This window comes from Zootoca vivipara, chromosome Z (genome assembly GCF_963506605.1).
Source record: "Zootoca vivipara chromosome Z, rZooViv1.1, whole genome shotgun sequence".
NCBI lineage: Eukaryota > Metazoa > Chordata > Lepidosauria > Squamata > Lacertidae > Zootoca > Zootoca vivipara.
Window position 1 is genome coordinate 47232738 of NC_083294.1, and position 22881 is coordinate 47255618.

The following is a 22881-nucleotide window of genomic DNA, read 5'->3' on the forward strand; positions in this document are numbered from 1 at the left end:
ACCAATGAAATCCTATGGCCCTGCTGACCAGGGATGATGGGAATTGCAGTCTAGAACATGTGGGAGGTCACTAAGGATGGTCTGCGTGCTGCAGGTCAATGCAATATGCATGTTTTGATGGCTGAGTAGGTGTCCCTTGCCAAGTCCCTTGAGAAGGAGATTTTCAAACTCTGCAAGAAGTGCTGAACTACAAGGGGGGGAATTCTCACAATCAATTTGGAGAAAAAGTATGGACAGCCAGTGCCTGAATTTCCACTGGTGAGATGGCTACACCCCGATTTCCAAAACGTGTGGCTTTGTACATCTCTACTTCTTTACACAATGCCTAGTTAAGATGTGGAACTGGCTCCCACAGCAGGGAGTGGGACTACCAACCTAGATAGCTTTAAGAGAGAATTAGACAGGTTCATGGAGAAGGCAGCTTTTAATGGCTACTAGGTAAGATGGCTCGGCTCTGCCCCCATGGTCAGAGACGGTGATGCTTCTGAATGCTGGTTCCTGGAAACTGCAAGAGGGGAGAGTGCTCTTGTGCTTGGATCCTGGTTGTGGGCTTCCCATAGCCATCTGGTTGGCTGCTGGAAGAACAGGATGGGGCCATCGGTCTGATCCAGCAGGCTCTTATGATGCTCTTGTCAATGCTGGGTGGGGCTGGTTTGGAGTTGCAATCCAAAACAACTGGAGGTCCCTAGAGCTGTTGGGCAGCCAATTTATTCCATTTCTAATGGGACAGTTTATGTTTAGTTTAACCTACTGCTGCCTGTTCTAAGGCTAAATGGGACAAGTTAAGAAATCATTGCAATATTTTTTACTCTCTAATCAAAGAAGAAGAGGTCAACCCGGCAGTATATGGGGCTTGGCACCTCTGAAGTCAAGGGATTTTGGGTGCTCTTCTCTGTGCAGGGTTGCAACCATGGAGCCTTAACACCTCCACAACAAAGAGCCAGGAGGTTGTAGATGGCTGGAACTACCGTATTTTTCACTCCATAAGACACACTTTTTTCCTCCTAAAAAGTAAGAGGAGATTCTGTGCGTCTTATGGAGCTAATGCATGGTCCCTGGAGCCGAATTGCTCAGGGGCAAAAAGCAGGTCATGCTTTTTTTTAAAAAAGAAAAGAAAAAAGAAAGAGCTAAAGACTAACAAGAGGGAGGGAGGGTGTTTAAGGAACCCGCTCAGCAGCTGATTGCAAGAGATGGGGAGGGAGATAAGAGAAGCTAGCTCCCTTCCCGGGCCCGCCCCCTTGCCCAGGCCTCCACTGTTGTGTTTCCCCAGCTGACATGTGGCTGGTTGATTAGATTATCTGTCTGGAAGCTGTAGAAATGGCTCCCTTTCCATTCCTAAAGAAGCTGCAGAACTGTGAACTGATCCCCAAAAAACCCGGGGCTTTCCCCCTTTGCAAAAGAAGCTGCACAACTTTGAGCTGATGCTCAAAAAAATGGAGCTTTCCTCCTTTGCAAAAAAAAAAAACCCTGCACAACTGTGAACTGATCCCAAAAAACATGGCTTTCCCCTTTTCCTCCTCTAAAAATTAGGTGCATCTTTTGGTCAGGTGCGTCTTATGGAGCAAAAATTACAGTAATCTCCCAGAATCCTGTTCAGCTTCTCTCACACACCCCAACCCTAGTTCTCACTCTAGAGCAAATGACGTTTTACATGAAGATCCAAAGCCCATTTTGCAATTGCTTCACGGTCCAGGTATCACATTACAAATGTCAGAATGAAAACCACAAGAAAGTTTGTTTTCAGCACTGGAGCTTGCAGCACCTCATTACTAGATAACTTAATTCTCGACTTAAAACATCAACACACTCCTGTCTAGAGCAACCTAGCAAATACCTCCCATTACCCAAATTGTAGCTTCACATATCAAGTCAGCAAAAAATATTTACCGGTACTTAGCATGCTCTGCAAAGAAGTGTCCCACCCCACTGAAAGCCTCTTCCCCCCCAAAAAAAAACCACAAACAAACACCGCTTCTCCTACTTCACAAAAATCAACTGTCAGATCTAAAAGCAGAAGCGTGTGCAGAAGAATCACCGAGAGAAGGAAAAAAACCCTCACTATTTTGATTGGCTCTATTATAATAGTGTACTGTGAGTTTTGGAATCATTTTTAAGGGCACAGTTCCTTTGCTTTTCCTGGGCTTATACCTAGAAAAAATGACTTGGGGTGGAGTATGACAGACCAGCGATGCTCTCGCTATACTCATTGCTTTATTGGAGAAGCAAACCAGAACTACAGAGCTATTAGTCCACCATCGTAGCCTGTCCAAAAACGTAGACACTGCTCAAATCTGCTCTTATTTTTTCACAAGAAAAACTCTAATATTAAGGTTTGTCTCCACAGAATTCCATCTCCTGTACACTTCTATCAAAAGGACTGCTTAACACACCAGTGGTAAAGAGGAAGTTAAATGTAAAAAGAGAGGGGAATCTTGCAAGTCAGCTTAGCCTCAAGAATTCATTTTGCCACACTGCAGCAAAACTGAGCCAAGAGTTCCCACTTTGGATCCCCAAAATTGTTTCAGTCTCCTTACCTCGCCTCTGTCTAGATTTCAGAGGATAGCAGATCTGTTTCTTCACTTAGCCCCACAGTAAAATATGGAATATTATTCCACGCCCAGAAAGTTAAATCTGGAAGCCCAGCATTCCTCTTAGAATTGTAATTCTAAGCAGCAAGTCACAACACTTCCTGCCAGCAAATGAGAGCTGACAGAAGCCTGAGCCATTTAAAAGCCCCCTCCCCACTGTCTAGAAACTTTGCATTACGCAGCAAAACTCCCAGCAAGTAGCTCTCCTTACCTGCCTCTAAGCTCCAGGGCAGACAGATCAAGAGATCCAGCCCAGCGGGGTGGGGCAGCGACTTCTCAGAAATTTGATTTGTGAATCAAACAGAAGCTTTCAGCTGCAAGCAGAGAGCGAACCAAGGATCATTCACAGCTTTCCTGCAAATTGTTCCGAAACTTCAGTACAAGAAAAAGGTACATCTTCAGGCATAAACTACTTCTAAGCAATGTGTTAGAACTTCTGTTTCATAGATATAAATTGTGGGTTTTTTCTCCATCCCAGAAAACGATGGGAGTTCCTTTGTTCTGCCGGTGCTAATGGCATGCAGCTTTACTAAGGAAAGATTTCACATTGTTAAAAGAGTAGTCCTGACCAAGGAGAGATTTAGCCAAAATGTTTCCCTGCTGCTTTTTTTCTCAAGAGGGAGTCTTCCTTGAGCCAGGAAAGTGAGTCACCCTCCTGACTGGCCTTCCTTAGCCATGACCTAGAAATTTAGCTACTAGTAGCTAATTCTCCAGAGAGGTAAACACTTGCCAAGGTTCTAAGTGTGTCTGTGTGTTTTAAATAAAAGGGCTTGGATCCAAGATTTTTGCAGAGATTGCATTACAGAGATTGTAATGGGGAGTTCCTGTCTCCTTTCCTACTGCAGATCACCATCCCCCAAATTCCATTATTGGGGTGGGGGGATCCTGAGAACAGCAGGTGATATGGAAGGGGGCTACAGCTGGAAAAGAAGAAACTGGAGAAGGCTAAAGCCATACCAGACCTTCTATGTGGAAGGAGCCCCATGGGACTAAGTATCAAGAAGGAATTCTGTTATCAGGCCTTTGGCTGCAAAGGAGAAGGAATCTGCTGGTCACATCACAGACTCATAGAATTGCAGACTTGGAAGGGAGCCAAAGGGTCCAACCTCTGCAATACAGGGAATCAAATCAGTTGAGCTTCTCTGTTTTTCTCTGCCTGGACACTATTAATTTGGCTGTACTTGGCTCCAACTGTACTTGGCTCCAGCCCCATCAGAAAGGCAGAGGTGGCAAGGAACTGTACCTTTAAAACATTGCTATGTCATCTCAACACCAAACACGCTCTTCCATGATAGGAGTTTTGGACCGCTGGCTTTTGCATTTTTCTTGCCACTTTGCATCAGGCCTACTCCCTTCAGTGAAAAAGCACAACATATGATAGGCTGGTTAAATAGCATTGAGGGACTAATTCCACCCTTACAAGCTGAAAGGCAGGGACGCAGGTTGCTTGCGCAAGAAAGAGACAAGCAACATGTGTACCAGGTAAGCTAAGAGAGAGCATTCAAAGCCCATATCAGTCTCCTCACAGTGCAACGTGCTCATGCAATTGTCATTTTATGGCCACCTAATAGACACAAATAAATAATAATAATAATAACAACAACAACAACAACAACAACAACAATAATAATAATAAATAGGGACGTGGGTGGTGTTGAGAGTTAAACCACAGAGCCTAGGGCTTGCCAATCAGAAGGTCGGCAGTTCGAATCCCTGCGACGGGGTGAGCTCCCGTTGCTCAGTACCAGCTCCTGCCAACCTAGCAGTTCGAAAGCACGTCAAAATGCAAGTAGATAAATAGGAACCGCTACAGAGGGAAGGTAAACGGCGTTTCCGTGAGCTGCTCTGGTTTGCCAGAAGCGGCTTTGTCATGCTGGCCACATGACCTGGAAGCAGTACGCCGGCTCCCTCGGCCAATAATGCGAGATGAGCGCGCAACCCTAGAGTCGGTCACGACTGGACCTAATGGTCAGGGGTCCCTTTACCTTTAATAGACAGAAAAGGCCTTGTTCACACATAACTTTTAGTCATGCTTTTGGTCAGGCCAAACCTCAAATTAACCACAAGTTGCCCCACAGATGATCTAGCAAGCCATGGTTTGTTTCTGCAAAGCTCGGTTTGCTTTTCAGAAGCTCTTGCTTTGTGCTTTTATAGCTTAGGGAGCTTCAGGACAGGGTGGCCAAACAAGGAAGGATGCCAGGTTCACACACCCAACACCTAACTACACTCAAAGCAAACCACGGTTCATAAACCAGTGCTGCTTTTCTGAGGCTGAATTAAAGCATAAGGATCCAGACATAATTCTTGTTTTTTGTTTTGAGAAAGATTGAGGCATGTAAGGAAATCAAAACCATGGCTCTTTTGCATTATGCACTGTTTGGCCCTGAGAGAGGAGCTGGGTGTGAGTGGGTGTCTTTTGCAAAAAACAAACAAACCAAAAACCAAAAACACTAGTTTTCAGATAATCCAGGGTTGTGAATGTTAGGCTTGAACATTCCAGCTTTAAACTAGGAATATTCCAGCTTTAAACTAGGAAACTTTTTTTAATGAAATATAAGCATAGGAGAAATGTGGGAGCCTCTTAGGTTGCAAGAACCCCCTTTAGCAATGCACTTTACTCCCCAATGCCTGTTTGGCTTTTCCAGAATAAAAATAATTATTCAGAATTGTTGGGAGTCAAGCATCGAGTAGGGGGCTTACCACGACTGGTTTGATGAGAATGACAGTGAGACTGAACGCATGATTGACAAGAAAGACCATCTATGGGCCAATAAATCATGGCATATGCCCCCTACGCTCAGCAGACGGTAACACACTTCTAAAAGATAAAGAAGCTATTGCACTGTGCTGGAAAGAACATTACCAACATCTTCTTAACCGCAACTCCTCCGTAGCTGCTGAGGCCCTCTCACAAATTCCGCAAAAACAAGTTAGAGCAAGTTAGAGATGAGCTTGCAGTATCTCCAAATCTGGGAGAGTTGTGTACAGCTATTAACCAAATGAAAAACAACAAAGCCAGTGGACCTGGTGGGATACCTGCCGAAATCTTCAAAGTGGGCGGAATTGAACTTACACAACAACTTCACAAGCTCATCGAAAAAATCCGGGAAAGAGAAGAAATCCCAGCAGACTTTAGGAATACAGTACCAAAATTAACAATCTCTTTTAAAAAGGTGACAGAACTGATTGTGGAAACTATCAAGGCATCTCTCTATTAGCTGCAGCCGGCAAAATTCTTGCAAGGATCCTAACAAACCGTCTGGTAACAATATCCGAGGTGATCCTTCCTGAATCCCAAAATGGTTTTCGGCCTTCTAGGGGGACAGTGGACATGATTTTCACCGCTCGACAGCTTCAAGAAAAATGCAGAGAGCAAAACCAACCCCTGTATATGGCGTTTATTGACCTGACTAAGGCTTTCGACACTGTAAATCATAATGCCCTGTGGACTGTCCTTCTGAAAATTGGCTGCCCACATAAATTTGTAAACATAATTCGGATCCTCCATGATAATATGACAGCAACCATCACAGATAACAATGGCTCTCAAAGTGAACCAGTCACAGTGGGATCAGGTGTTAAACAGGGTTGTGTTACTGCCCCAACTCTTTTCATTATTTTCATTGCCATGATCCTACACTTTGTCAATGGGAAACTCCCCACCAGAGTAGAAATCATATATCGAACAGATGGAAAGCTCTTCAATCTGAGCAGGCTGAAAGCAAAAAGTAAGGTTACCGTAACTTCCGTCATTGAGCTTCAGTATGCTGATGACAACGTAGTGTGCGCACGCTCAGAGGTTGACCTCCAAACCATCCTAAATATCTTTGTGGAAGCTTATGAAAAGCTTGGCCTATCACTCAACATCCAAAAAACCAAAGTGCTGCAGCAACAAGTACAAAATAACCCCTCTGCAGCGCCACAAATCCAACTCAGTGGTGTAATGTTGGAAAATGTTGATCACTTCTCCTACCTAGGCATTTACCTCCAGGGCCAACATTGATGCCGAAATCCAGCATCGCCTGAGCTCTGCAAGTGAGGCTTTCTCCCGATTGAAGTGCAGAGTGTTTGAGGACCGGGACATATGCAAGGAAACCAAAGTGCTTGTTTACAAAGCTATTGTACTACCAACCTTACTATATGCTTACTATATGCTTGTGAAACATGGACCACTTATAAACGCCATCTCCAACTGCTTGAAAGATTCCATCAACAGTGTCTCCGAAAATTTTTACACATCACTTGGGAAGACAGGCGAACTAATATCAGTGTACAGTGGTACCTCGGTTTAAGTACACAATTGGTTCTGGAAGTCTGTACTTAACCTGAAGCATACTTAACCTGAAGTGAACTTTCCCATTGAAAGTAATGGAAAGTGGATTAATCTGTTCCAGACGGTCCGCGGAGTACTTAAACTGAAGCGTACTTAACCAGAACAGAAATCAATTAAGTTAATACAAGCAGTATTCATGGTTGTGGATCCTTTCAGCCTGCAAATGATAAATAACTGATTACATTCCTCCCCACCCCATTTTCATGGTGTTTCCTTTGCAATGAAAGTGTGAAAAAGTTCACACAAAGTGGAATAACATAACAACATCAAAATGCATGTAATGACTTAAGCGAGTTATGTAACTTTGCCGCAGCAGACAGCAAGACCGATAATGTAATATTTGGTTGAAGATGAAAAGCTACAGAAAAGAAACAGTGTTGCATGCAACCAATAGAGTGCAGAATAATAATAATAAAACCCACTGCCTTCTTAACATCCCAGCTATTGCTAAGGAAGACAAGAGACCCAGACCACTCCAGCTCTAACCAGTGTGCTGAAAACTGAATCCTACACGCAGCAATTGGTGCCTTCGTAAAGTACCCAGCATATGCTACGAGCTTTACAAAAACAGAATGACCCGATCTCTTGACTGCAGGCTCAAAGGAGGATAAAGCTAAAAGAAAGCAACAAAGTGCATTAGAAGTGCAATAATTAACCTCGAGTAGGGAGAAGATCAAAGAAACCACACAAAACATGAAGAAGAAAAAGGAAGTTTTTAACAATTTCTCAAAAGTGGGACAAAGATGCCAAAGAACATCACAAGAAGGATGCTTATTCCCACAGCCACTTTCTCATGGGTCGGGGAGCTGCATGGAGCAGGCTTTCCCTCGCAGTGACCCAGCAACCAATGATCATGCAAAGAGGGCATCTGCACCCGACAGGCTGCTCAGAGTGGGCCACAGAAGCAATTCTGGCTGCCAACCTGGCATGCAATTTAGGCTGCACAAATCCCACTGAAGCCAATGCCCACCTTCATCCTGACAGATCCCTTCTCTCCCAACTGCCCAACAGTAACACAGAAGCAAAATGCTTTTGAGGAGAGACTGTCCAGCAAACCTGCAACAGATGTATATTTGGCTTTCATTACAGGGAATCTGCCCAGAGTTCTGAGACACAGGAAAGCCAGTGACTCAGAGCTAAATTTAAAACATGCCTCCTTCTTTGTTCAGCTTGTCAGCATCAGGAAATGAATGGGTAGGCGCTTATTAGAGGCTCCAAGAGAGACATTTGTCTGCATTGTGCTCAGATTATGCTTTTAGCCTACAATTCTGCATCTCTCTGTGGCAGTAAAGGCAGGGAGAAAGTGGTGCCAGGAGCTTCAGAGACTGCTACAGAAGACCCCCAAAGCAGCAGGGTGACAAGAGAGGAGACAAAAGGACAGCTCACATGATTGGGATATTTGCATGCAAAAGGTGGCTCTCTTACTAATGTATATTCCTCATCCTTAATTGGCTTGAAATCGCCTCTTAAAGAGGCCTGCTAAAGGCAAGGACATGGGACCAAGTGACAGAGCATCTACAATTCTATGATTCTGTGATTCATTTAGGAATCATCTACATTTAAAGTATAAGCCATTTGGGACATGACTATTCTGATCAGGAAGTCTTCAGAGACCGACTCCACGTCAACCACTAAGATTCTTTTAAAAGCAACTGGGGAAGTTAAGAACACAGGAAGCTGCCTTGTTCAAGTCATACCATTGGTCCACCTAGCCCAAAATGGTCTATACTGACTGGCAGAGGAGATGCTGGGGATTGAACCAGGGACTTTCCACATGCAAAACCAATGCTCTACTGCTGAGCTTTGACCCTTTCCACAGATGTTGTTTGGGGAAATAGTGGGGATCCAGATAGTCAAAGGAAGGGTTTAGCTCAGTGGTGGAGTGCATGCATGGTCTGAAGGTGTCCTCACAGTCTCTCACATCCCCACTTTGAAACAAAGAAAAGCCAGGTAGCAGGTGATGGGAAGGCTACTGGGAAGCTACTGCCATCAGAGTACACAATGCTGGATTAGAGGTGCAAATAGATGACCCATTACAAGACAGCTTCCCATGAAATACCTGAGCAGTGATTTCAACCCAGACTTGTCAGAGCCAATATTTTATCACATGGGGCTAGGCATGCTCTTCCCATGCACTCTTTGTATCTTATGTCTTCATTAATCTACCTCACAGGGTTTTTGTGGGGAAGGGGAGTACCTTGTTCACCACCTTGAGCTCCTTGGAGGAAAAAAGGGCAGGATATATATAAACAAAGGAGTGAAATGCTGTGCAGAAGACTGGATTACAACTCTCATTCGCCCTAGCCAGTGCAGGGGGTTGTAGTCCAAAATGTCTGGAGGCCACAGAGTGGGCAAAGGCTTTTGCAAAGCATCAACACAGTGGGAAGACACTGAGTAGTGCCCCTCCTTTCCACTGGTTTTTGGCACACACATCTCAAGATTACATTGCAAGAGTCAGGGCAGCAGCAGTGCCAACCATGGCACCAAAACAGGACCCAGAAATAATATCTTCCAGCCGTAATTGAAAGAGGGGACACTCTAGCTGTAATCACATGTGGGATTAAAGCCCCCCAACATGTTGGTTCTCCCCACCAAAGCACCAAATCAAAAACATCTAAGTGAAGAGTCACACAGTCAACACATCTCCATAAGGGTTTGAAGAAGGAAAATGACCTGATGGCAGAAAAAATCATTAAGTTGCTAAGCAGAAAGCAAATGACTATAATCATATTGAGCAAGAAAACCATGAGCAGAAGCTATGCCTTTGGATGAGTCAGGACAGTTGCCACAGGAGGGCAATTATGCAACCAAGGAGGGAGTTGGGAAATGCATTAAAAGACTCTTTCTGTAACAGGCTACGCACAAGGCAGATTTTGTGCTCTTGTTTTGAGTGTTTACCTTTCTAAAGGCAGACAAGAGACTACCTGCCTGAGCAGGTACCCACCACTTGCTTGCAGAAGTGTGTGTGTGCCTTTCTCTCTTCAAAGTAAGATCTCCCAAGCAAAGGAAAACAAGGTAGAAAAATAAACAGTTGACTCTTCCAGAGTGAGCTGGCATAGGAATGACCTTTGGAGCATTATAGTATAGATTTGCAGGCCATTTCCTTCTGTACTTATATCCAGTCACAACAGTGAAACCATATCGGCAAAAGATTGTTCATTTTCTCCCTTATCTTTGTAGGACAAAAGATGTCTGCATCTCATGCAGGAAGATGTTTATATTGCAAAAGTTGACCAAATGCAGTTCCCACATAACATGTTTGAAAGGGGGCACTTCCTGCTTTTCAACACATCCAGTAATTTTATTTTTTAAAACCTTAAGAGTGAAATTGACAAGTTAGACAGTTCCATCAATCAAGTGAATGATCAGGGAGAAGGAAAGCTGATGGGACTAGGAAATCAGAAGCAGTAAAACGAAAGCCCAGTTCTCATAAACATAATGAGGTGGAAAACCTCTGTCTGGTCTAGATTGCTTCAGTCTGGAGCAAATATATATACTGCATGAGAGCTATTAGGATGCTAAATCTATCCACTGAGACACATCCTAACGTGTGGCACATGGGTAGAGACAGTAGCTCAGGGCTTGAGCACAGGTTCAACCCTTGGCATCTTCAGGTTAGAAAAGGATCAGGCGGCAGATGTGAAAAGTTCCCTCTGCCGAAAACTCTGGAAAGAAGCTGCCAGTCAGGGCAGACAACACTGGACTCAATGGACAAATGGTATAAACAAGTTCTTATTTCCTTAACCATTATTGCAGCATCAACTTTAATAATGAGAAGCTGACTTCTTTGGAAGCAGAGGATAACACAGCATGTATGCATCAGTTTCTGAATGGGCAGGATTCCTGCGTTCTAGGGGGTTGCACTAGATGACCCTAGGGGTACCCTTCCAGCTCTACAATTCTATGACTCTACATGCATGCATGGAACTTTCTCACCAAGTATTCAGAGTAGCCTATTCTAAGAGGAAACAGTCTGAAACATTTCCAGTTCCTTTTCCTGAAATCATTTATAAAAATGATCCACTAACCCCTTTTAATGTTCTCGAAGCTACGAACATGAGTTTGACGAAACTGCGGGAGGCAGTGCAAGACAGGAGTGCCTGGCGTGCTATGGTCCATGGGGTCACGAAGAGTCGGACACGACTAAACGACTAAACAACAACAACAACCCCTTTTAAAGCTACTGTTTGTTTTGAACCTGGTTTTCTTCTCCTGGGTATCTCTCAGAAGGAAAGCAGTGAATTCCAAGTGTCTCAGCATGGTTAAGAGACACAGCCTCCAGAAGACAGCACTAAACATAAATTATCAGTCTGAATAGTGAGGATTACTGCTACAGTGCTGGATTTTATTCCAGATTTTTTCCAAGAAAAAGAACAGAAGATTTCACTCTCTACTCATCATTTTATCTCTGCTTGGGATCTGGCTGCAAGTTCCAATTTTTAATCCTCCCATTCTCTGGCAACAAAATCAGGGTGCCTCTGATTGCCAGATGCTGAGGACACAGACAGAACAGGAGGATATGCCTTGCTTGCCAGCTTTCCAAAGTCATCTCTGGTTGATCACAGCTGGGAATGTTTTGGCCATTCAGCTTCCTGGTGAATCTAATGCAAAGTCCTTATGACCCACCTTATCAATTCAGGGATCACTTTGTTGGGGGTTAAACTTCCCATTTATACATACCCTCTTACAAAAATATAAAAAAGGAAAAATACATCAGAGCAAAGAACACCTGCTGATAACTAGCTGGCCAAAATTACCTGGAAGCTTGCAGAATGGCTTGGAAACAGCTAATGTTTAACGTGGCTCCTTGAGTTACCACACTCTAGAAGCTCCAAATGTTCTTCAGGAAATTTTTTTTTAAGTTAAAATCCATGCTGCTCAGAATCCTCTGCAGATATGAGAGCACAGTGTAAATGGCTACTTACTTTATGGGGAAAGGGTTTTTTGGTTTTTGTTTTTTTTTTTGCAATAACCCAATCTGGGTGTGCCTCAGACTCTAGCAGAGGCCAAAATAACTACCAGTATTATGTTCTCAGAAGACCAATGTCTGGTGACCTTTATTTATAGATCTACATCTTCTGTTATTTAGGGAAACTGACCTCACTTCTTTGAGGTTTTTAAAAATACAGTAACATCTGCAGGATAATCAACTGGGAGGAAAATCCATTCGCCCTCTATATTTGTTGGCTAAAGGAAGGTGGGCAGTGTAGGCAGTTCAGAATGAGCATGGGGGGGGGGGTTGTTGTTTCTTCTTGGGATCCTGTAGTTGCTTTTCAAACACCCACCCACACATATAGACACATACCACTCCTCCTCTAGAAGAGAAACAAAAAGAAAAATCTGCATTTAATTTTATTTAAAACCAGGGCAAATGTAATGTTCCCATGCATTTATACAGGAGGCTTGCAAATAGCAACTCCTCTGGTCTCCTGTGGACATCAGAGTGAGCCTAAACAAAACAGCTTCTGTAAATTGTTTGATTCTTTTCTCACTCTTTTTGCCCTCCCTTCCAAGCTACTGAAATACCCAGCTAATTCATATATTCTGACAGCAGAAAAGAGCACAGCTTCCTCACACTTGTCTAAAGCCCTGCCACAGATTTTATATACTGCATCTCTGGGATGATGATATTTCCTCTACCGAGCTCCAAACAGAAACAGAATTGAAAGCAAACTTAGTTTCATCCATAATCCTCTAAAACCAATAGTACATAGTTCTGTGCATACAATACCTGGGTGCATTAACCACCTAGCATAATTAAGGAAGGAACTTGCATGCAAACAAGTCAGACAAACAAGCAGGTTCAATTTAGGGTTTGTGCTTAACTGAATACATGGCTTAGGAGTTCAGTATTCTGCCCACCGTGCAACATATCAAAGCTGCATGTCGCAAATTAACCAAATATGACAGGTGCACCTGCAGAGTCACATTTTCCATTTATTGACAGGAGACATCTGTACATAAGGTTTCTCTCAGAGGCAGCAGTCATAAATGCAAATGGAATTATGCTTGTTTACTCAAGAGTCTGATGTTTCTCCATCCTGGGGAAATGAAACACAGGGACACCCAAAAGCTGGTGCTAAATGGACAGGAGAAGGGAAAACTACATCCGCTTAAGAAAAGCAATCCTGACATGTGGAAAGCTTAAACTGTCACTCCTACATAGCCGTGAGAAATCACCACCCCTTTTCATTGTTATTTTAAAATGTATTTCTTGCTTGATCCCAAAAGGCTTAGCACAATTCATGTGCACAATATATGAATTAATTTTGAAAACCTATCCTCCCCCCACTCCTCCTGAGTTTCTTCAGTACTGGATTGCTAACTCTGTGGTTTTGTTTTATTTTGCATTTTTATTTACTGCCATTTATAAAATTATGACCTGCAGTTCTGTTCTTAAGACATCTTTATAACCAGTACACTAATGTTAAGTGATATACCAGGGGCTCCCAAACTATGGTCTGTGAGTTTCACTCAGGCAGTCCACTACATGTCTGCATTAAACATTCATACTGATTTTTAATTGTATTTTGAATCATAGAAAAGTAGGGTTGGAAGCAACCCAAATAGCCATCTACTCTAACCCCCTACAATGCAGGAATTGCAGGTAACCAATGCAGGAGTTGTAATCCAGTGGTGAATACTTAGCTTGTGAGCCAAAATACTGCCCCACCCCCTTACCTGTTGGTGGGGTCGATCAGCCCCACCCAATTCACAAGCAGCAGGAGCTCACTGGTGGCTATTACCCCAGAGGACAGGATCACACTTCAAAATGACAACTGGGCCAAAGCAAACAATATGAATTTTAACAGGGAGAAATATAAAGTACTACACTTGGGGGGGGGGAATGAAAGGCACAAATACAGGATGGGTGACACCCGGCTTGAGAGCAGTGAAAAGGATCTAGGAATCTTGGTAAACCACAAACTTGACATGAGTCAACAGTGTGGTGTAGCAGCTAAAAAAGCCAATGCAATTCTGGGCTGCATCAATAGGAGTATAGCGTCTAGATCAAGGGAAGTAATAGTACCACTGTATTCTGCTCTGGTCAGACCTCACCTGGAGTACTGTGTCCAGTTCTGGGCTCCACAGTTCAAGAAGGATACTGACAAGCTGGAACGTGTCCAGAAGAGGGCAACCAAAATGGTCAAAGGCCTGGAAACAATGCCTTAGGGAGCTGAGTATGTTTAGCCTGGAGAAGAGAAGGTTAAGGGGTGATATGATAGCCATGTTCAAATATATCAAAGGATGTCATATAGAGAGGGGAAAGGTTGTTTTCTGCTGCTCCAGATAAGCGGACACGGAGCAATGGATTCAAACTACAAGAAAGACGATTCCATCTAAACATTAGGAAGAACTTCCTGACAGTAAGAGCTGTTCAACAGTGGAATTTGCTGCCAAGGAGTGTGGTGGAGCCTCCTTCTTTGGAGGTCTTTAAGCAGAGGCTTGACAGCCATCTGTCAGGAATGCTTTGATGGTGTTTCCTGCTTGGCAGGGGGATGGACTGGATGGCCCTTGTGGTTCTAGGATTCTAAGTATGTCCCATGGAACATGCCAAACTTCCCCACATGGCAGTAGTGCTGCTGGAAGAGGGCAGGAGGAAAGGAAGGCTGGGGGCAAAGGACAGCAATGGGTTTACTACGCAGGGTGCCAAAGCCCCCAAAACAAGACATTTCTCTCCCAACCTCACACACACACACCCCAAAAAATCTTTTATTTCTTCTACTTTATTGTGTTTTATTGCATTACCATCTGAATTCTGTGGGATCATTTGGCATCTAGCAAAACACATTGCAATTGGCAGAACATGGAGAAAAGTGGTCCACCATGACCATCAGCAATCTTCAAGTGGTAAAGGTCATGGATTCAACCCAGGAAGGGCAGAGAATGGGAAGAGCCCAAGCCTGAAACCCTGGAAAGCCACTGCCAGCTAGACAAGCCAATGGTCTGAACATGGTAAACAGCAGCTTCCTCTGCTCCAATGACCTCACTATCCACACATAACAAAGCGAGGAATGCTATCAGGAAGCCAGTCACCAGACAACAATTCTCATGACTGAGTCACAGCAAGTGACACATGGGATTTAATCCATTTAAAGCAATTCCTGGTCATGCAAATGTGCCTTGTGCAGGGGAAGTGCCTGGCGGACTGTGCCCAGCAGCTATAAGTAAGCTCCAGAATTCTCACCAGCTACCGGTACATCCCAGACCAACTCATTTTTTAAAAGTATTCAGCAGCACCTGAACAGTGTGCAAACCTTCAACAAGACAGGAACCCACAGCAAGTTGTCTCAGAGTTCTCCATTCCTGAACATTTTCCGTCTTAAGCACGTTACGTGGAATGATTCCTGTTCTGACAGCTGAATTACTCCTGTATTCAAACAAAGCCTGACTCCACAAAGGCAAGTAAGCACTAGGCCTGGGCGATGTCTCAATACATCGTCCAGGATTGGACTGAGGGCCAGATGGTGATGGCGTTTTGACCCAGAGGTATACTGCAGGTACGTATATCGCTTGCCAGTTAGCAGGCACCTTGTCTTCCTTCTCCAGCCAAGCGGGCAGTCTGCCTCCTTCCTCCCTGCTCTGGCGGGAGAAGCAGGGGCTTTGCCCAATGCCTCGTGGGGCCAATGCCCCTTCTTCCTCCCTCCGCATGCTGGCAGCAGCAGGGGTGGTAGCAGGACCAGGACCAGTGCTTCTTCCTTTTCAACATCATCATGATGCTTAGCTGGGGATACATCACAATGTTGAGAACCTAATATCGCCCATCCCTAGTTGGACCGTAAGAGCAGCCCGGCTGAATCAGACCAAAGGCCCCTCGACTGCAGCACCCTGTTCTCACAGTGGCCAAGCAAATGCCCTTTCAGGGAAGCCTGCAAGCAGGACCAGAGCACAAGAGCCCTCTCCCCTCCTATGGTTTCCAGAAACTGGTACTGGGAATCATGCTACCTTGAATCACGGAGACAGAGCATAGCCATCATGGCCAGTAGCCACTGATTTAGCTTTTACCTCTCAAGGATGTGAAGGCTAAAGGTAAAGTGAAACAAGACTACTCTACCTGTATAAAATACTCATTTGCAGGCTCAGTAGATAGGGGCCTTTACATCTTTTTAAGTCTGCCATCTCCAATGTTCCTGGAGTTCTGCAGCATTCTGAGTTACCAATTCAGAGCCTCACGTCTTCCAGATTAATCATTTGTGAACACTATTGCAGAGATGGTGTAGAAAGAATGCAAGTTAGCATATGTTGCTGGGTAGCATGTATTGCGGGTTCTTGACACATGTATATCACAAGGCAGCTGTCTGCAACATTTGCTAAGGGGAGGGGAAAGAGGATAACTTCTGGGGCCATTTGCTTGAAAGGGACAGGTGGGAAGAGAACTCCTCGTGTAGTGTTAAGCCAGGGAGCTAACTCACCCTGCAGAGCTGAGGATTTATGAAACATATGGGCAGACAACTGCTGCGCATACTGAGCATCATCCTGCAATGTGTGCTAAGGAATTCAGAGCTGGGCAAAAGTTACATTTGAACAGGTGCCCCTCACCTTTCAAGACCCACTGAGCAAAGCAGTTCTTAGAAGATTCATTTATTACATCTGTTCACCCTGCATCAGTGTTAGATAATCTGGTATATAATCTAATCGCCAAATAGTACGGTTGCAACAATGGAATGTGCAGGTACTTTTTTGCAGTGGGGTATTATTATTATTATTGCTCATTTCACTTCCATTCCACTTTATATTTTGAAGAACAAATCTCAAAGTGGTTTGCAACACATTTAAACATCAAATAAAACAATCCAGTATAAAACAAACTCAAGCTCCAAGGGAAATATTCCAGATCCTTCTCTAAGTGGCATTTGGCTTTCCTCAGTCGCCAACCTGGCATCCAGAGAGCTCCATGTGGCTGCAATTGGACCGCGCCAGTTGCAAAATGGCTATTTTCTAACACTGCCCTGCAGATAAGATTTCTTTATTGTCATTGTATAATGACAATGAAATTGGATGCTATCCCATAAAAACAAAAACCAGAAACAAAACAAAAAAACACATTTTCAGCCACACATTCACTGTAAAGGAGCATGAGGTGAGACAGGTATTGAGGATGGTGAATCTGAGGAAGGCTGTTGGACCTGATGGTATCACAGGAAGGGTGTTGAGGGGCTGTGCAGATCAATTGGTGAAGGTCTTTACTAAGATCTTCAACATGCCACATTTAACATGCTGATAGAACATTGGGAGCACAGTCTTAGGTTTAGCATGGTTGAAATCCCCAGCAATGATGTGCACAGCTTCTGGATACTTGTCTTGCTGGCTGCTGATAAAGCTCTGCAGAGACCTCATAGCTAAGTTGGCATTGGCATTCAATCTTCATAGTGCAGGCTCTGAAACTCAGGGCTACCCTGACAGGGTAGTGTGTCCTATGCCTGGACCTGTTTTAATGCTCTTTTATATTTTTTAACTCAATGTGTCGAGCCTATTTTGGGCTATTTTATGCTTCACATATACCCGCATATTAGATTTTTGGCGCTGGCACCTAAACCTTTGCATCACTGTCTTAGGGTAATTTAAATGATATTACACCAACAATACCGCCTTGAATTATGTTTTGTTGCTTGTCTCTGGCATTTTTGTATTGTTTTATTTTGCTATGGCTGTATGCTAACGCAATAAAGATTTGATTTGAAAGGCATTGGCATCTGGTAGAACGTACACACCAGTTAACATAACAGCTGTGAACTCTCTAGGGAGATAGATTGGTCTACATCAGGCATCCCCAAACTGCGGCCCTCCATATGTTTTGGCCTACAACTCCCATGATCCCTAACTAACAGGACAGGACCATTGGTCAGGGATGATGGGAATTGTAGTCCAAAACATCTGGAGGGCTGAAGTTTGGGGGTGCCTGGTCTACATGAAAAGAACTTACATTGGAAAGGCAGCAGAAAACTGTAAGCTGCAACATTGTGAGAATTGCTTATTTTCCTTTAAGAACTGGAGCTTGGGGTTGCTTGCCCCCCTTTCTCTCCCCATCCCCTTTTCCTTTTGTGCCATGTCTTTTGGCATGGGTTGATAACATGCACCCTTAAGAGGCCCTCCCTGACATTCAAAGGGCCACCTCCCCTCTGTGAAATTAGGCTTGAAAGAAGCATTATATCATACTCAACAAAACTGGCTGAGTTGTGTGAAGTGCTCACTACAGCTTTGTAAATGTGTCCATGTGCCCAAAGGGACTGTTCTACGAAAAAGGGCTGTCTTATTTTAATTTGCTGCATTGAAGCTGCTGTATGAACTGTTTTGGCAGATGAGCAGGGTTAAAAAATGCTCCAAATAAATAAGTAAAAGGCTTTGGTGCCAATTAATTGGCTGAATTTGCACTACAACCTCGTGGTGACATTGTAGCCTCACAACAACCCTTAGAAGCTGGTCAGGCCAAGTTACTCCCTTTCCCCAAAGCACGTGAGCTTTAAAGCTCAGGGCAGCGGCGGTGGTGGTGGTAGGATTTGAACCAACATTCCTGTTAACATTATAGTCATTCTTGTGTGGCCTGAAGTTCCAGATTCTTTATACAGCCGTTTGCAATGTGAACATTCACACAAACACACATGGGCAACTGCAGACACAGAGTTTCTGGAAGCTGCCACGGTAGCAGAGGCGACAGGAAGGGAGGTTGAAAGAAATGTAGCAGAACCCCCTTTCATTTGAGCACCTCAGCTCTTGTAAAGGAAATTAAATGCTCAGTTGAATCGACAGCCAGAATGCAGCAAAATGAATACTCTGCCCATATGCACTTCCTGCACCTTGGCTGACAGCAACGTTCACAATTCCAGAGAGAGGGAGAGGGAGAGGGAGAGAGAGAGAAGGGGGGGGAGAGAGAGAGAGAGAGAAGGGGGGAGGGGGAGGGGGGCTGGGAGGTTCTACAGTTCTGCAACTCTAGCGCCCAACTTACCCCAGGTGCAAATGAGGTCATATCCACACCAAACATTTAAAACACATGGCTTTCCCCAAAGAATCCTGGGACCTGTAATTTGTTGGAAACTGTGGCCCTGTGGGGGTAAACTCCAGGTCCCAGGCATATGCTCTAAAAGTTATGGTGTGGGTCTGAGCAGAGAACACAAAAAATTTGCAAGGGGGTATTTCATGTTGAAGTCAGGTGGTTGTGCCCTACAAAGTGAAGTCAGCGGCCCTTTTAAACTAATGGGACAGTTTGACTCTTCTTTATAATTGCAAGTTTTCCATAGCCTCTCTTAAAAGCACCAAGACGACAGGAAAATGTTTTCAGCCTTAGTATCCTCTGATATTCCACATCTAATTTTTGTCAATAAGGAATGAGGAACTGCATAGGACAACTATTTTTTGCAATGACACTTACTCAACTAAGCACAGGAAGTCCTAACCAAGTAGTCATGAGTAATTCTGGGAAAGGATCATTTCCTATCATTTGCTCTCTCACTTTTGGAAGTAAAAACAGAAAAGACAACCACCATATATAGCAATATGCAGTAGCAAATGGTTCCCTGTGGTGAGTTCATTCTGTCTTTCTTTCTACCATCCTTGGGTTTGATCACAGACCCAGATGTGTGTGGGAGGGAGTGCTCTTCTGGCGCTTCCAGGGATGCCAAGGGTGGGCTTGTCATTCTTCTGCCATTTTGCACAATGTGGGGATTTCCCCTCCTCTCCTCCTGGGCTGAGCATGCATTAGGTATAGCAGTCACCCTGCTGGTACAAAAGTGCCACATCTCTGGTTTCGGTGTACAGTGGTTACTAATTCGCTAGACGAATGCCCTGCTAGACGAATTTTCCGCTATTCGAATAGGTTTTGCGATCGGAGGTTGCCTCGCAAGACGAGGTTTTCTATGGCCGCTGCTTCGTCTTGCGAAGGGTGGCCATAAAAACCTCAAATCACAAAACCTACAGGGCATTCCTCTAGCGAAAGGGGAATGAGCTGCAGCACAGGAAGAAGGCAAAGGAAGATCAGCTGAGAGGCGCTGACAGCTGTCACCGCCTCTCAGCTGATCTTCCTTTGCCTTCTTCCTGCGCTGCAGCTCGTTCCCCTTTGTGTTCCGCTGGTCTCTGCAGGTGAGGGGCAACCGGCAGAGACCAGCGGAACACAAAGGCTGTAGCGCGGGAAGAAGGGGGGGAAGAAGTGGATTCTTCCCGCCGCCGCCAAGCCATTCCGCGGCGGGGGCTTTTCGGATCCTCCGCTCCCCACCACCACCACCCAACAAGGCGGGGATGGGACGAGGCTTCTCCAGCCTTGTCCGTTCCCGGGCAGTGGGGGGGGGAATGCACAGGATCCTCCGCTCCCCCCCACCGCCCGACACTGCGGGGATGGGACGAGGCTTCTCCAGCCCAGCCTCGTCCCATCCCCGGGCAGGGGGGGGGGAAGCGGAGGATCCTGTGCATTCCCCCCCCACCGCCCGACACGGGCTTGCTACGCGCCATTGGAACGACGGCTAGCAAGCCTGCTGTTGCTAGGGGGGGGCGGCTCCCGCCACCCACCCCATCACCTGGGCGGGCTTGCTAGGCGTCGTTGGAACAGCGGCTAGCAAGCCTGCTTTTGCGGGGGGGCGGCGAAACACCCCCACACCGGCACGCTTCGGCCCCGTCACCCGGAGACGAAGCACACCAATGTGGGGACGTTTTCACTGGCTGCCTTCCCCAAGCCAAGGGGAAGGCAGCCGGCAAAACACCCCCGCATCGGCGCTCTTCAGCCCCGTCACCAATATGGTACCCTCCAGTTGCTGTTGGGACTTCAATGGTCTGATGGACAATGGTGAGGGGTGATGAGAGTTGTAGTCCAGCAACACCTAGAGGCCACTGTGTTGGCTATGCCTGCTGCGTCACATCCCTACCAGCACCTCCGTTTTAAACTAGTCCCAAACACTTCAACCTTTCCTCATAGAAAATATGCCCCCAAGCCCAGGCATTTCTCAATGTCATTATACTATGGACAGAAGGATCATCTCTCTTAATATTAACCGTCCCAGGCTCTGTTCATCATCTGAGGGCCTTCCTCATGTGCCTCCTCGTGAGCTTCAGAGGGCAGCAACATGAGAACGGGCCTTCTCTGTGATGGCTCCCCAAAAAGTACATAACGCAAACAGTGCGAAAGGGTTAGGTGCCAGGCAAAAACATTCCTCTTCAACCATAGCTTGGGCTTATTAATATTCTACAGCATTTCAAATATGTCTGTGGGAGGGGGAGGTTAATGTTTTGCTGTTTTGCTTTTAATTATTTACTTGCTTTTATTCTCTGCTTTATTCTGTCAATCACCATGAGATCTTATGACAAAGGGTGGTATATAAATCTAATATATAAATAAAAACTACCTGAGATGGCATATTTCAAATGCTATGTTGAGCTCCCAGTCTTCATACATGGGGCTCCCATGCAGCCGGCCCACCCTCCAACCCATACCTCAGTTACGAATCACAGGTTAGCTGAACTTTAAAGCAACAGCATCCCACTTTAAACAGCCATGGCTTTCCCCCACCCAAAGAATCCTGGGAGTTGTAGTTTATTAAGTGTGCTGAGAGTTCTTAGGAGACTCCTATTCCCTTCACAAAGCTACAATTCCTTGAGCTCCCTGGGAAAAAGGATTATCATCAAAATTATTTGGAAACTGTAGCTCTGCGAGAGGAATAGGGGCCTCCTAATAACTCTCAGCACGCTCATTGAACTATAGCTCCCAGAATTCTTTGTGGGAAGCCATGATACTGCTTTAAAGTACAGTGGTACCTCTACTTACGAATGTTTCTACTTACGAACGGAGCTCCGTCCGCCATCTTGGATGCGGTTTAGATAGGATTTTTTCTACTTACGAATTTTTAGATAGGGTTGCTTCTACTTACGAATTTTTTCTCCCAATGCATTCCTATGGGATTCGACTTACAAATTTATTCAACTTACAAATGTGTGTTCGTAACGCATTAAATTCGTAAGTAGAGGTACCACTGTATAGTGCAGAGGGGGCTATAGAACTGCTGTAGGAATCTTACAAGCATCCTTGGAATTATGCACATCATTTGCTATGCACAATCATTCCTAAACCAATGCTTCAATGCAGTAATGGCTCCTCCATCTGTTAATAGCAAAGCAGTATTGGGTGGAATGGAATCCTGTCAGCGTTCATTTGCAAGTTTAATTTATACTGTACATGAGATTGGAGCCCAAGATTTCTGCCTCCAGACTTAATCTAAAAGCTTTGTTACAAGTAGCAGCATCCCTGGCTTCCTTCTAAAAGGTTCATCTGAGATCCAAAAGTCCTCTCCACTGAGTGAATGGAGTAATTCCCCTGAACACAGAGTAAACCTGTTATGTCTTGACATACAGAGAGCTATAGAAGCCCCAAGATCAGGGATAGGGGAATTTTGGCCCTCCAGACATTACTGGACTCCAACACCCAACTGCCTCAGATAGTATGTCCAATGGACTCAAGGATTGGAACTGTAATCCCAACATCTGAAGAACCACAGGTTCCACATCCTTGCCCATGATTATAGGCTTGAGTTTCTCTGATGTTTTCCTTGAGGCAAAGCCTCTGTGCTGAATCTTTTCTCTGCACTGAATTCTCTGCAGCCCTAATATCTATGGTGACCTCTGCTTTTATACTGACAATTCTCTCGGTGTGTTATTTCAAATGTGAGAAAACAGATCAGATTCTTGCCTCCAAAATGTTAAAAACCTTAGACATCTGTTGCACTTAATAGCCTTTATCTGCAGAAAAGAGGAAGAAAAGCCCACAAAAAAACAGGAAGCTGAGTTTGGGTTGTACACCCACATTCCACTGGGATTATGCAAGATGTAACAGCAGCTTGCTCTTGTGATTCAGTGGTGTTTGCTTGGGGGTATATAAATAATACTCTGGGGCGGGGGAGAGTAAATAATGAAAGTTCTAAAACACAGGTAGCAAATTTCCCAGAGGACTTTTCAACCTGCTGTAAAGAATGCTTAATTTTATAT

The 22881-nt window shown here is 44.8% G+C and overlaps 1 protein-coding gene across 4 annotated transcripts in view; it reads right to left on the reverse strand.

The window, feature by feature from the left end:
• Nucleotides 1-22881, reverse strand: part of PLS3 (plastin 3) — a 73026-nt gene that overhangs the window by 44559 nt on the left and 5586 nt on the right. The window contains exon 2 of one of the 4 annotated variants that reach the window (XM_060270329.1): nucleotides 2800-2902. The exons of 2 other annotated variants lie outside the window; for them this stretch is intronic. The gene's annotated coding sequence lies outside the window, so the exon portion shown is untranslated. One more of the 4 variants, XM_035112554.2, reaches the window with a different exon arrangement.